This window comes from Ornithorhynchus anatinus, chromosome 17, assembly GCF_004115215.2.
Source record: "Ornithorhynchus anatinus isolate Pmale09 chromosome 17, mOrnAna1.pri.v4, whole genome shotgun sequence".
Taxonomy (NCBI): domain Eukaryota; kingdom Metazoa; phylum Chordata; class Mammalia; order Monotremata; family Ornithorhynchidae; genus Ornithorhynchus; species Ornithorhynchus anatinus.
Window position 1 is genome coordinate 4349380 of NC_041744.1, and position 15912 is coordinate 4365291.

Sequence of the window (15912 nt, forward strand, 5' to 3'; positions counted from 1 at the left end):
GGTGGGTCTTTTGGCTAAATATGATCGCCACCCAGTTGCCTCTCTCATTTGCAAACTGGCAGCAATTGGGGCGTAGCACTCTCCTCTCTGCCAAGTGTCAGAAAAGCTGAGTGCATTCTGGTAATAAATGTTACCATCATTATTATTTTGGTGGAAAGTGGAGCATAAAGAGGTTAAAAGCAATTTGCCCAAGGTCACACATTAAGTCAATTCAAGAGTCCAAAATAGCTCTTGACCTAGAATATCATGCAATAAATACAACCGCATCACGATGCCCTGCTTTGGGCTTGAAGAACAGCAGCAGATCTGTTCTCCCAGACCTCCTAAATACAGACTATGGAATACTCACCTATTTAATCCCAAATTAAAGTTTGGTTCTTCTGAGGTCTGACTTCTTTAGGTCATTTAGAAGTTGCCACTAATGTTTTGATCAATCCATCAGTGCCACCACCTTCTGAGTGTTTGGCACCCTGCTTAGCTTTTGGGAAAATGCAGCAGAAGGGAGATAGACAGCGTGGCTTAGTGGAAAGAGCACGGGCTCGGGAGTCAGAGGTCATGGGTTCTAAGCGCAGCTCTGCCACGTGTCTGCCGTGTCACCTTGGACAAGTCGTCGCACTTCTCTGTGCTTCGGTTCCCTCATCTGTAAAATGGGGATTGAGACTGGGAGGCCCACAGGGGACAACCCGATCACCTTGTATCTATCCCAGCGCTTAGAACAATGCTTGGCACATAGAAAGCACTTAATACCTTCATCATTATTATTATTTTACATCCCCTGTCCTCATTGGAACTTACTGACCAGTAGCTTCCTAACCCCAGTTCTTCATTGCCAGGAGCGTGCCCTCTTTTAAGTAAGAATCTCCTCTAGACTGTAAACCCATTGTGGGCACAGGGAACAACTCCATTTTACCATACTCTCCTAACTGCTTAGTACAGTGCTCTGCACACGGTAAGCGCTCAATAAATACGATTGATCGATTGCCTCTTGATGACCCGTCCTCAGAATTTAACCTGCCGCCTACAAGATCCTATAATCGGAGAGACATCTTCATCCACTTTTGTTTTCTTCCCTTTAAAAATTCACGATTGCACGGAACATTATCTTCAGAACGTCTAATCTTTCCACGACCGTTTCCCCTGTTATATGCCATTATCTAACAATTTCCTTACCCGCCAGGAGTTACGATACCCGTTCTTTTGGACGGTTTTCCATTCCTTTTTTTCCTCCCTTTCAAGATAGATGCAAAGAAACGAACCACTTGGCGGCTTCGGCAGCCAATCTCCCGCTCTCCGCTACCGCTGTTGTTGTACTAATTTTCTCTTTTAATTGCCAGCCGCCGAGTGCGAATGCGTTTGAAAAAAGAGAAATTCGGTCTTAATGGCTACCGGAGTTGAAATAGTCTCTTGTGTTTGATGTTCGGCAGTTGGATTTTTTTGTTTCTTCTAATTATCCCGTTGAAGTGCTTCTGGTTCATCTGTGAGGTCCCAAATCTTTCCCTATACCAAGTTGTTTACCATTTTTGAATGTCTTCAGCGCACAGATTTTGGCACCTCCTCTCCAACTGCCCAGGCCCCCTTGCGAGGGAGATGGCTAGAATGAGAGCAAGGCCCTGGGTTCTAATCCCGGCTCCACCGCTTGTCAGCTGTGTGACTTGGGCAAGTCACTTCACTGTGCTTCAGTTACCTCGTCTTTAAAATGGAGATTAAGACTGTTGAGCCCCACGTGGGATAGGGACTGTGTCCAACCCAATTTGGTTGAATCTACACCAGCGCTTAGTACAGTGCCTGGCACATAGTAAGCGCTTACAAAAATAACACAACTATTGCTATTACGTTTATTCATTTTTTCCGCATTATAACAATAATGATCTTGGTTACTATGAGTTGAGCAATCTTGTCCCTTTGAAGGTGGGAGGAGGGCAGATATTTTAGCCCCATTTTACAGAGGAGGAAACGGAGGCCCAGGGAGGTTAGGTGACTTGCTCAAGGTCACGGAGCAGGCAAGTGGTGGAGCTTGGGCTAGAATCAGGATCTCCTGACAATGAGTCCTGTGCAGTTACCACTAGGCCAGGCTGTAATGAACACCAAAGGGTAGCCACAAAGTCATTCCCGTTAGTCATGGCGGCTTTAGGTGAGTTAGCCAGGATGTTAAAGAGAAGAGCTGGGAGTAGAGGAGATGATCTGGGCTAAATCCAGCCTAATCATCTATTAAACACTTCCTAACTCAGCTTCTCACCTTTAAATTGGATCTCTCCTAGTAAGACTTCAATCAGGCGAGACTTTACCAGGTCTTGGAGAAGCAGTATGGCCTAGTGTTCAGACCCTCAGCCCGGAATTCAGAGGACCCGGGTTCTAATCCAGACTCTGTCATTTGTCTGACCTCTGCCTCCCAGGCTCAGGCTCTATCCACTCACCTTGCTGCTTCTCAAGCACCGATATTCGGAGCAAGGAGCGAGCTGGGATCAACAAATGAGGTTGGATTTTGGTCAGACAAGGCTCCTCAGGTATCTCCCCTCTGTAGCCAACGGGCAATGGGTGAGGAAATGGGCAAGTGGGGCTCGGGCCCTGAAGAGACTCGGCGTGCTCAGGCTGGTCTAGGGAGCACAGAGCCGTATTGACAACCTCTTCCGTGTCCTCCAGTGTCAGATATATTTATGACGCTGTGCTCGCCTCATTTGCTAGCAGGTAGCGCGGGAGAGACCGGGGAGAGGAAAGCAGATTTCAAGCTGCCGTGATTTGGGGGACCAATTACTGTGGATGAGAAAGAAGATCTTGGAGGGTTCTGGATGCTGTTGTCCTAAGGCCCACCCCCTAATTCCATCATACCCGGATCCCCTCCTCAGAGAGGGTCCAGTCTGCCTCGGGGACACAGTTCGGCTCCGATTCAATCCAGTCAGATTCCTGCCTGGACCTCTCACTTCTCCAAGCCTTTCTAATTCCTCACAGAAGTTCTATTCTTTCACGGCATTCGTTGAGTGCTAAGTGCCAGGCACTCTACTGAGTGCTGGAGTTGATACAAGCTACTCGGTTTGGACACAATCTCTGTCCCACAAGGGGCTCTCAGTCTTAATCCCCATTTTACAGATGAGGAAATTGAGGTTTGGAGAAGTAAAGTGACTCTCCCAAGGCCGCACAACAGACAAAGGGTTTAGAACTAGGCCAGGATGCTTCTCAATTCCTCTCTTTCTCTCCCATTTCGACAGGGACTGTTTCATTCATTCATGCAGTCGGATTTTTTGAGTGCTTACTGTGTGCAAAACACTGTATTAAGTGCTTGATAGAGTACAATATAACAATAATCAGACTCATTCCCTGCTCTGATTATCTTGTATCTACCCCACCACTTAGTACAGTGCTTGACACGTAGTAAGGGCTTAAAGCATAGCACGGTTATTATGATTACAGTTCGAAAGGACTGTAGAACCAGAGTCTGAGCTGTCTCTGCTCTGGGAAAGTATGTACAAGTGGGAATGAGACAAAAACATTCTCCTTTGAGGAGTTCGTCATCTATAAAGGCAGGCGGGGAGAGGACTGGAGACTGTCACAGTGAAACAATAAACCATTAAAACAGTAAGAGAAACAAAGTCAAATACAGAATAAACAAGATTAAAAGCGTTTCACCTTAAGGGTGAGATGGCCATAAGCACCTGGGTCCATATCTTTAAATTCTGTGACTTCCTCATACCTGTAATTTGATTTAGTGTCTGTCTCTCCCATTAGATTGAAAGTCCCCCAAGGGCAGGGGTCATGTCTACTGAACTCTATCAATCTCTCTCAAGCTGTTAGTTCAGTGCTCAACACTGAGTTAAAAGGAGTCAGAAGGACTTGGGTTCTAAGCCTGGCTCCGCCACTTGTCCGCTGTGTGACCTTGGGCAAGTCACTTCATTTCTCTGTGTCAACTTCTCAGTTTCCTCATCTATCGAATGGGGATTGAAACCGTGAGCCCCTCGTGGGCCACGGACTGTGTCCAACCTGATTTTCTTCTATCCACCCCAGCTCTTAGGAGAGTGCCTAGCACATAGTAAGTGCTTAACAAATGCCACAGTTATTATTATTGTTACCTCATGTGAAAAATGGGGGTTAAGACTGTGAGCCCCATGTGAGACACGGACTGTATCCAACCTGACTACCTTGTATCTATCTCGATTCTCAGTACAGTGCCTGGACAAAGTGAACACTTAAATACCAAAAAAAAAAAAAAGAAAAAGTCAGCCCTCAGAAAATACTATTAATTGATCATAACAGCACAGGGTTTTCACTTTAAGTCTAGTGTATTTAGATGTGTGTCTCCCACTAGAAGGTAAGCTCCTCCTGGGTAGGGATCCTGTCTACTAATCCCACTGTACTCTCCCAAATGAGTGGGTTAGTCGGCGCTCAATAAATGTCATCGACTAAATGACTACGACCCACGGCGGCCCAAAGAGCCTTTGATTATTACAAATGAGAGAGATCTGAGTGTGCTGACCGGCTGATGGATTCATGGGTTGCTCCGTGGGAGAATGTAACATGGCATAAAGACTTAGTACATCTGGCTGCCTAGATCGCCTCAGTTATTTATAAAACAGCCGCAGCTGTCTCCAAAAGCCTCTTCACATAATCTGGGGCCTTTTTATTCGCTAATGAATGGCAGGTTTACTTTAAAGCGTGCCAGCGAAGAGCTGGAAGCCCATCGTGAAACAGCAGCAGGGAGAGAGGCGTTTATGTTCCCCCAAAGTAACTCACAACCCTAAAAATGATCCACAGTCAAAGAGTGCAATGGTAAGACCGTTAGCTCCATTTGTCTAAAACATTAACGACTCTATCAAGAGCGACTGCTTTCTAAAATCACATCTCGGAACCAATGGAGAAGCGAGTCGAGATGACAGGCAATTAAAAACACTTAAACTTCGGGGGTGCGTTACGAGACTTTTGACTATATGAGTCTATTGCCTAGGTGGAGCTGGAGCTTGGGAAAACCAAAATCTGGAATGGCGGAATGTATGTGAGTTTTCCTGGGATTTTTCTCTGGCTGGTTTTGCTCAGTTGAAGTCAGGGGGATTGCAGGGTGGAGTTGGTGGTCCAGAAACTATTATTTGTCTCCCCCGATTAGACTGTAAGCCCGTCTAAGGGCAGGGACTGTCTGTTACCGATCTGTACATTCCAAGCGCTTAGTACAGTCCTCTGCACATAGTAAGCGCTCAATAAATACTAGTGAATGAATGAATTATTTGGAAATACAGTTTTGGACCAATGGATATTCAATCCAGGATTCCGTGTCCTTATTTTCTCTAGGAAACCATAGTGGACTGCTCGCATATAAATGCATTTAAACCCACGATTCCAGATTGACCTATCAGCCCCATTCCATCCACATCACCACAGAAATGCAAGGGAGAAACGTTTTTTGATTTTGTATCTTGGATCTACCCCGGTGCCTAATACAGTGTCTGGTATGTAGTAAGCACTTTAGAAATAACATGAATAGCATAGGGATCATTATAACCTCCTGAGTTGCCCAGAGAGTGCGGTGCTCTGCACACAGTAAGCAATCAATAAATACGACTGAAAAAAAAGTGATACATGTAGACTTTAGTAGAACTAAATTTCAATTTTTGAGCTATGCTGTTTTTGCTTCAAAGAGAGACTTCCAGTGTGGCTCCCCAAACATGAACTCATGGAAGAAAGAGATTGCATCTGGGTATGTTTTGTTGCAGGCCAATAACTTTGAGACTGAGTATACATGCTGTAAAATAGCCCAATTCCCGGCTTCCAAGAGGAAAGTGAAGTTATCAGTCCATGATATTTCTTGAGTGTTTACTGCGTGCATTCTCCCAAGCGCTCAGCACACTGCTCTGTACATAAGTGTTCAGTAAATACCACTGATGATGATGCAGAGCACTGTACTAAGCGCTTGAGAGAGTACACTACGATAGAGTTGGTTGTCAGGTCAATTCCTCCTCACACCATTCCCATTTTTTTACTCTTAGGACCTGAGGGGTGTTTTGTCGTCCCTTGGGAGTGCTCTGAGGAGGAGGAGGAGGGGAGAGGCAAGCTTGGTCTCCACAAAGCTCCCATCTCCACTGGCTGGGATTCTTAGTGCAGCCATTTCACTCTTGCCTAAGTTCAGGAAGCTACAGATCCACGGAGCGCGTTGAATCCCCACCTGCGTATTTCTCTAAGCATTTAATAAACACTATCTAGTGAAAAGAGTGTGGACCTGGGAGTCAGAAGACTTGTTCTCTAATGTCAGCTCTGCCATTTGTCTGCTGTGTGACCCTGACGAAGTCCCTTAGCCTCTCTGTGACTCAGTTTCCTCATCTGACAAATGGGGATAAGCTCCCCTCCCTCCTAGACTGTGATCCCCATGTGGGTCAGGGACTGTGCCTGTTCTGATTGCCTTGTGTCTACCCTAGGGCTTAGTACAGTATCTGGAACTTAAACACAATCGGCATCTTATTAACCTTATTAAGTACTTATTGGGAGTCAAACACTGTGTTAAACACAGAGGAATAAAGGTAATCAGGTCAGGGAAAGCCCCTTTCCCTCACCTGGCTCAGCATCTAATAGGTATGGCAAGCAGCTATCATATGCCCATTTTATAGAGGAGGAAATTGAGGCTGAGTTGAAGTGACTTCCCCAAGTCGCACTGTAAACCGGCACCGGAACTGGGATTAGAGTAAGAGTCTCTTGTGCTTTCCATCAAAACGTGCTGCCTCCATATCTATTAGGCAGGGACAACCTGACATCGCTAACTCTCAATCCCTGGTCCTGGCCTTATTACTAAAATAACTTGGTATCAAGGGTGTGATTGACCTTTATTGATGCATTTCTACTTTCACTCCCCGTTCTGCACCAAGCAAAGATAAAGGAAATCCCCTTTTGGGTAAAATTGCTTTGAGTAAAAGCTTAAAATCCCTCCCTTCCATTCCACAGAAGATGGAAAAGGGCCTCTATTCATGAAAAAAGGTTAATGCTTTCAGTTCTGTGGAAAAAAAAAAATATTTGAAATCAGAAGTGTCAGGGCCTGAAACAACCAGAGCACATTTTAGCTCCCGTAGAAGTTGGTGAAAATGTCCGCTCTTCAGATTTAGGGTCTTTCTGGAATGTTCAAAGAGGATAAGTTTCTGTCAAACAGAAGATTTGCAAAAGTTTTTTTCTGATCCAGATTTGAGATCTGTGAAGGTTAGGATTATTAACTCTCACAAAAGCTTGACAGACAGTTAAAGAGTCTTTCATAGAAAGAACTTCCAAGGAGGTAGCGGCCAAATTAGGAACAGCGTCTGAAGGGTGGTGCCCCGGGATTGAATTAGAGCACGAAAATTCACGGTATTCCTCCTCTACCCTCCTCTAACTCTAAACCTAATCTAGGCTGCGTTTGGAGAGAATCCACTAGATGGAGAGCACACTAGATGGAATTCCATCCACGAGATGGAATTTGTAGTAAAAGTATGAGGTTATCATGGAGGAATTCAGAAGAAGTTGATGGTGACCTGAAATTTTTCCACAGATAAGTGCATAAATAAAAAATGTACAAATGCCCACGAGTACTGAAGATTGAAATAAAATGTAAAAGTACTGAAAGTGGGTGTCGGGTTGTTGTTCTTGGGGTGTTGTGAATGAATCAATCAGTGAAATTCATTGACCACTTCCTGTGAGCGCAACCCTGTACACTAAGTGCTTAGGAAAGTGTAGTACACTACAGTTAATAGACATGATCCTTGACCCTCTAGTTTCCAATCTAGTAAAATAATTAATTGGGCAAGAGTCAAGACTGTAAGAGCACTGTAGGCAGGGAGTTACGGATGAGGTAACTGAGGCACAAACAAGTTAACTGACTTACCCAAGGCCACACAGCGGACAAGTGGTGGGACCGGAATTAGAACCCAGGTCCTCTGGCTCCCAGGCCTAGGTTCTAGCCACTGGCCAAAGCTGCTTCCCTCTTTGTAAATTATTTTACTGTCCATCTCCCTCACTATATTGTAAATTGTGGTCGAATCCCAGCTTGGACAATTAGCTGCTGTGTGACCTTAAGCAAGTTAATTAACTTCTCTGGGCCTCAGTTTCCTCATCTGTAAAATGGGGAGTTAATATCCATTTCCTCTTTTTACTTAAACTGTGAGACCCATGTGGGGCAGTGACAGCGTCCAACTCGATTAACTTCAGTGCTTAGCACACTGTGTGGCAAAAAGGAAGGGTTTAACAAATACCATTATTATTATTATTACTAGAATAATAACGCCAGGCGCCATCTTTGTTAGGGAGCTACTTTTGGTTGTGAATCTACTTATCCACATCTAAGTCCAGCTGACCCTAGTGGATATTACTTACAGTAACTGGAGACTTTCTTCCCTCTCAAAACTACTTCCTAGCCCTTAGAGAAACAGCGAAGCCTAGTGGAAAGAGTATAGGCCTGGGAGACAGAAAGACCTGGGTTCTAATCCCAGCTCTACCACTTGTCTGTGTGACCTTGGGCAAGTCATTTTACTTCTCTGTGCCTCAGTTACCACATGGATTAAGACTGAACCCCAGGTGGGGCAGGGACTGCGTCCAACCCAATGCGCTTGCACCCAACCCAGCACTTAATAGAGAGCCTGGCACGTAGTAAGCGCTTAACCAATACCAAATACCCTTGTTAGATCCGAGCAGAGCTATGCAACCTCATGAGGAGATGGGCAGCGATAGAGGGGAAAACAACACAGTAAATCAGTCAATCATATTTACCGAGCACTTACTGTAAATAGAGCACTGTATTAAGCTCTTGGGAGAGCTCAATATAACAGAATGGGTAGAAATGTAGAAATGTTCTCTACACATAGAGAGCTTAAAGTCTAGAAGATGAGCTTACATCCACAGCCTCCTTTTCAGATACTAGTGAGGGGAGTGAAATCTAAATTTCATCCCGGACATTTGTCACTGAGATGAAGACGAGACAACTAACCTTTCTTTGGTGACCACTTCATTTCTAAACTGTCCTCTAAAGATCTGCTTTCTCCCTTTGTCTTCTCTCATTTCAGAAAGAAAGAACCGACGTCCTTCACTGGGATGGGAAAGGTGTGATAAATGAAATTGTTTTCCTGGATTCACTGAAGGATGCTTTGGGTATGTATCTTAGACAAGCACATCTGTACCGGAGACTGGAGAGGAGTTCAGCCTCAGCCCAGGTAGTCAAAAAGATTTATGCTGGAAATAATATTCCAGTATGTATGTTCAACTGACTTTTTAAATCTAATGGTTTTAATTGAGGTACTAAAGGCTTATAGGGTAGCAAGGATAAAACAAATACTTTACAACAATGATATTGTAAAATATTAATGAGGGCAGAGCTTCTATTTGCTGCATCAAAGCTTCTCTATCCTTCTAAATGAAGTCATTTATTTTTACTAGGTGAAATGATGTAATAACTCACCTTCTGTCTTCTAGGATGGAACTGTGGAAGGAGACGCTTAGGCGTTAATTCTAGCTGGTTAGGCAGATTCCACGATCCTACTTTGCACATTTTAATGGGACGACAGTATCTGGCAGAAACAAGAGAAAACAAGGTCAGGATGGAAAAACCATGACAGAGAACACCAGCAGGATGCAGTAGCCATAAAAAACCCTGTTCTACCTGATTACATTGATTCAATTATATTTATTGAGCGCTTACTGTGTGCAAGCGTACTAAGCACTTGCAAAGTACAATAAAGCAATGGAGACAATCCCTGCCCACAGAGAAAACCACAGATCCATTCAATTTCTTGCGTTATGACAGTGTGTTTTGGATTGAGCGCTTACTATACGCAAGGCACTGTACCTAGCACTTGTGAGAGTGCGTTACAGTAGAGATAGTAGTCGCATTCCCTACACTCAAGGAGTACATTCTGACCCGAACCGTTTACGCGCTCACAACCTTTTCTCCCAACTCCTCATTGTGTTCTAAGCAGATACAAGTGGTTGGAAAAATGGGTTCTGATTCTCAAACAGACTTCTATCCAACAGGCACAGGGACTACTATGGTATGGAAGAATTGGGTGGGTTAGAGAAACCCAAAACTCCCACTCCAAATAAACCTTTTCTTTTTCTCAGCCTCTCTCTTCCTCGTGCTCTCTTCTAGGTTATCTTAGTCAATTAATAGTACAGATTTAGTGCTTATTGTGTGCAGAGCACTGTACTAGAAAGTAGACGGCCACGTGGGGAACTAAATGCTTGGGAGAGTATAATAGTCCAAGGAGAAATAATTCCCGCCCTCCAGAAGCTGACTAGCTGATCGAGAAGCTGATGAGGACTCTATCACTCCCGTTTTCTTTCGGAGATTTCTCAATCCCCAGAGAGGTAAAGTAATAAAGACAGTGTAGATAATCTCCCCTCCCCATATTTCTGAGTCGGTCTCAAATCGCAAGCAATCTCCCAGTTGCTCAGGGGTAGGATTTTATTTGTTTTAAAGGCAATACCGTTCGCTGAATAAGCTGCGACTCTTTTCCTGGGCAGGAGCAGCAGCCGGGAATTAGCTGTCTCCCCTCGGCTAGACTGTAAGCTCGCTGTGGGCAGGGAATGAGTCTATTATTGCATTGTACTCTCCCAAGTGCTTAGTACTCTCCCATGCGCACAGTAAGGCCTCAATAAATACGACTAAATGAAGTGAACGAATATGTCTAATTTCCAACCCTTTCCCAGCCTTTAGTACTGTGTTCCGCGTACAGTAAGCACCTTATAATCAACAATATTTATTGAGCGTTTACCGTACGCGGGGCATGGTACTAAGCATCTGGGGAGAGCACAGTACAACACAGTTGGTAGAATTCTATTGCAAATTCTATTACTAGTGAAGGAGAAAGTCTCCTTAAAGAGAAAAAGACTTTAATGGTGTATAACTCTGGGAAACTGTACTTTATTGAAACTCTGTACCTGCCCTAGAGAGGTGACTTTCATGCTCTCGCTTTAGTTTTAACAGTTTCCATGAAATTCAATTATAAATAATAACATTTATCGGAGTCTCATCCTCTGTCTCTCGTTCTCTGGTCTTCATTTATGTGGTCGCGTCATAGTTCTACTGACATTGTCTCAGTCACCACCAGACAGCCGGCCATAAATATATTCAAGGTACATCAGATTCTCTTCCCAGTGGTGATAAAGGCAGTAGAACAGAAATTCTTTCAGTAAAATAAAAAGATATTTTCTTTTTTATTGAAGAAAATGTATTGGATATTTGCATGAGAAAAGGCATCTTGTTATCGGTCTGTTTTATTAAGGGTTTTCAGCACTGAGAAAAATAATATGAAATTTTCTTCGGCTCACGTCGAATCAGAAAAGCAGAGGTGAAAGGTGAGATTGACAGCTAAGATTCTATTCACTGCCGGATACATGGAGAAGTCATGAATTCACTACATTGGTTATTCTCTGTTAACTTCCTAAGTTCCACTAAGCTTCCGTTGACTAGAAATTAAAATGGAACTATTTCCTGAGTTTTTAGAATTTGAATCATTTCTTTAAGATGGCTTCCTTGTTTACTTGCTTAATGTAGTTACCTAGGAGAAGTGGACTTAGATGACCATCAGGCCAATTAAAATCATAATAATGCACCCCACTAGATTGTAGCCTCCCAAATCACTCCCTTTGCTCTACCCCCATCCCCGTCCCACAGCATTTGTATATATATGTACATATTTATAATTATATTTTTATTAATGATGCGTACATATCTATAATTCTATTTATTTACAATGCTGATGCCTGTTTGTTTTGACGTCTGTCTCCCCCTCTTCTAGACTGCGAGCCCGTTGTGGGCAGGGATTGTCTCTATCTGTTGCTGAATTGTACTTCCCAAGTGCTTAATGCAGTGCTCTGCACACATTAAGCACACAATAAATACAATTGAATGAAGGGCACGGGTCAGGACACTAATTCTCTTGACTCAGCGTGCTCCGCACACAGTAGGTGCTCAACTAAGAATCTCAATTAATAGAGAAGTATGTATTTATTTCCCCCCAAATAGATGGAAGTACTGGGAGATTCCTCTAGCCTGTAAAGTCCTTTTGGACAGGGAACTTATCTACCAACTCTGTAGTGTTGTGTTCTCCCAAGGTTTTAATACGGTGCCCTATACACAATAAGGGCTCAATAAAGACCACTGGTTGATCCAGACCATTCTTGGTATCCAGTGAATTCCCCTTGGGGAAAATTCTTGCTAAGCAATATTGTTGTTCATCGGCCATTCTTACAGATGCGATCCATGAGAGGAAGAACGAACAGATGAGAACTATTTATAAAAATAAATGATTTATAGATGTGTACGTAAGTGCTCTAGGGCTGAGGGTGGTGTGAATAAAGTACTGGTATTGCAATGGTACTGTAATGGTTATATTGTACTCTCCCAAGCACTTAGTACAGTGCTCTTCACACAGTAAGCACTCTTGAATGAATGTGGATTTATCAGACAGCAAAAACCATGAGCGTCAAACACCTACTTTTCAGCGTAGTATTCCCTAACCCCAGCCCATTTGATTTGAGAAGCAGTGTGGCCTCACGAAAAGAGTACAGGCACGGGAGTCACAAAGACCTAGGTTCTAACCCCTCTCTGTTACTTGTCTGCTCTGTAAACTTGGGCGAGTCACTAAACTCTGCGTCTCAGTCACTTCCCTCATCTTTAAAATGGGGATTAAGACTGTGAGCTCCAAGTGAGATGGACCATGTCCAGCTTGATTAGCTTGTGTCTACCCCAGCACTTAGTACAGTGACTGGCAAATACCCTTTTAGAAAATGAAAAAAAAAAAGAAGCATGACACATTTTTCTACCCTCAAAGAGTTTACCATCTAATGGGGGCAGAATCCTGATATTAGAATATTAAATTATTATTAGACTATTAGAATATTAGAGTTTATAAGAACTCAGGCTCTTGACTCCTAACTTGGTCCTCAATGTCAGACTATTATTTCCTTTTACATATTCTTTTTTGCTTTCAATAACTTCCCTGCACCATCCAAATCTTGAGGCAAGACAGGATATAACTGCTTTTATTCTTCTCGAGACAAGCGGGTTATAACATTGGCAAGATATTGGCAATGAGACATTACACTGTTCTGTCATTGTAGCCTCCCTAAGACAAATCAATCAGTGGTATTTATCGAGCGCTTACTGTGTATACCTACTTTTCTACTTGGTACATTTCATTTTCAAGTTAGCCCCTGCATTTTATTCCTTCGAATCGACGGGCTTTGCCGAGCAACCTCCAAAGAGCTAACAGTCTAATCGTCTTCCATCTAATTTCAGATGTTTGTTTCCGTTTCTACTTTTCCCCTATCCGTAATTTATTTTAATACCTGTCTCCCCTGTAGACCGTAAGGTCCTTGTAGGTAGGAATCATATTTGACAGCTCTTATTGTACTCTCCCAAATGCTTAGTAGCGTGGCGCAGTGGAAAGAGCACGGGCTTTGGAGTCAGGGCTCATGAGTTCGAATCCCAGCTCTGCCACTTGTCAGCTGTGTGACTGTGGGCAAGTCACTTAACTTCTCTGTGCCTCCGTTCCCTCATATGTAAAATGGGGATGAAAACTGTGAGCCCCACGTGGGACAACCTGATTCCCCTGTGTTTACCCCAGCGCTTAGAACAGTGCTCTGCACATAGTAAGCGCTTAACAAATACCAACATTATTATTAGTACAGTGTTCTGCACACAGTAATCACTCCATAAATACCACTGTGTGATTGATTTTTCTTTTATTTTTAATATCCCCTCCTCTATCGTCTTAAAATAGTTCTTTCCAACTGGCATAGCCCAGGGAAGGAAAGCTTTGGGCAGATTTGTTGTAGTTCTTATTCAAGCATAAAGAGATTATATTTTCTTGAGTGATATGCCACACTCGATGCCTTAAATGAATCAATGATCGTCAGCAGCTTGGAGGTTATTGATGGGTTTAAAGCATTATGAGAGGAAGGCTTTTCAGCTTGGTATCCCCTTTCCCCGGAGTTAATGCACCAAATCCCTATTTACATTGCTTATTCTTAACTGGCAACCTCAGATAGAAACCTTAATCTAATCAACAAACCACCCGACAACAACCTCCCCGCTTCATGGATGGAAACCCGATTCTGGAGATCTTACAAGGACGCTGTACCTGTTTTATAACGTCTGGCCTTCTGACAGCGCTTTTAGAAGAGAAATAGGGCATGACTTATTAAAATTGAACTGTAAGCGATACTGTTTTCTCTCTTTAAACTTTCCGTGAGGCGAGCACCTGATAGGAAAAGGAAGATGAAGTGCAACAGAAAGGAGCCAAGAAGGGCAGCAATTTATTTTATTTTATTTTATTTTTTTTTTTTTTTACCTCTGGCACAAATGTGAGTGCCTATGTTATTAGAAAAAGATTGGTGGCTATGACTTGAGTAGGGAGATGATTCTATGAGCCAAATTTTTAACACTCTCCTCCATTCCAGGCAATAATAGAATAAAGGACTCTATGTTGGCAGAAAGAGAAACAAAGGGAAGAAATGAGGAAAGAGCCATTATCTGTAACCCAGGAGTGAAAACCAAGAAACTTCCTTCCTGCATTTGAGGAGGGATGTTTGGTTAAAACTTTAGAGCCAAAAGTAGGGAAGGTCCAGCTTTAAAAGATTGTAATAATAATGGAATCTGTCAAGTTCTTACTAAGTGCCAAGCACTGTTCTAAGTGCTGGGTAGATACAGGGTAATCAGGTTGTCCACATGAGGCGCACATTTTTAATCCCCATTTTACAGATGAGGTTACTGAGGCAGACTTGCCTAAGGTCACCCAGCAGACAAGTGGCGGAGCTGGGATTAGAACCCATATCCCCCGACTCTTATGCCTGTGTACTTCACTGAAGTAGGCATGAAATCTAGAAGAAACAAACATCCCAGGAGCCATCCATCATGGCTAACAAATCACATATATCATGAGGTTGTTCTTTGTATTTAAAGATAATAATAATAATAATGTTGGTATTTCTTAAGCGCTTACTATGTGCAGAGCACTGTTCTAAGCGCTGGGGTAGATACAGGGTAATCAGGTTGTCCAACGTGAGGCTCACAGTTAATCCCCATTTTACAGATGAGGTAACTGAGGCACAGAGAAGTTAAGTGACTTGCCCACATTCACACAGCTGTCAAGTGGCAGAGCCGGGAGATGCCACTAAATGCGACTTCGGGTGAGTGTGAGACTGAAAAGTCCAGTTCGATAACCAGAATGCCCAGCCCCTCGATTAGCCACTGTGTTTGTCACTGGCAGTGCCTGATGCAACTTTAACTTGGGTCTCACAATTCCTAATTATGGTAGTTGTCAAGCTCTGTTCTAGGTGCTGGAGTAGGTAGAGGTTAATCAGGTCAGATACTACCCTTGTCCCACATGGGGCACTAAGTTTAAGGAGGAGGAAGAACAGGTGTCGACTCTCCATTTTACAGATGAGGAACCTGAGGTCCAGAGAAGTGAAGTGACTTGTCCAAGGTCACCGAGCAAGTGGCAGAGCCGGATTAGAAGCCAGGCCTGTGCTCTTCCCACTAGTCCAAAATGCTCCCTTCAAAGTCTCTGCTTGAAAAAGAGCCACTTCCCTCATGTTTGCAGTGTGTCCTCCGATCTATCTGCAGTAATTGCCTCCCAATTTTGATCTTTTCTTTTTTTTTCCTAAATGGTATCTGTTAAATATTTACTATATGTTACACACCGTTTTAAGGGCTGGGGTAGCTTCAAGCTGATCAGGTTGGACATAATCCAAATCCCACACGGGGCTCACAGTCTTCACCCCCATTTTACAGTTGTGGTACCTGAGGCACAGAGAAGTGAAGGGACTTGTTCACGGTAGACAAGTGGCAGAGCTGGGATTAAAACCCAGGTCCTTCCGACTCCCAGGGCCACGCTCTATGCACGAGGCCACAGGCTTTCAGCTGTGGATGCAGGACGGACTGAGGTGTTGCATGACAGAATAGTAACAATGGCAATTATGGGG

General features: G+C 43.5%; 1 long non-coding RNA gene across 1 annotated transcript in view; it reads right to left on the reverse strand.

Moving 5' to 3' along the window:
* LOC114817686 overlaps positions 1–9483 on the reverse strand; it is a 43548-nt gene extending 34065 nt beyond the window's left edge. The window contains exon 1 of the long non-coding RNA XR_003765540.1: positions 9386–9483. This is a non-coding gene — a long non-coding RNA (uncharacterized LOC114817686). The remainder of the gene's footprint in view (positions 1–9385) is intronic.
* Positions 9484–15912: the final 6429 nt, after the last annotated feature.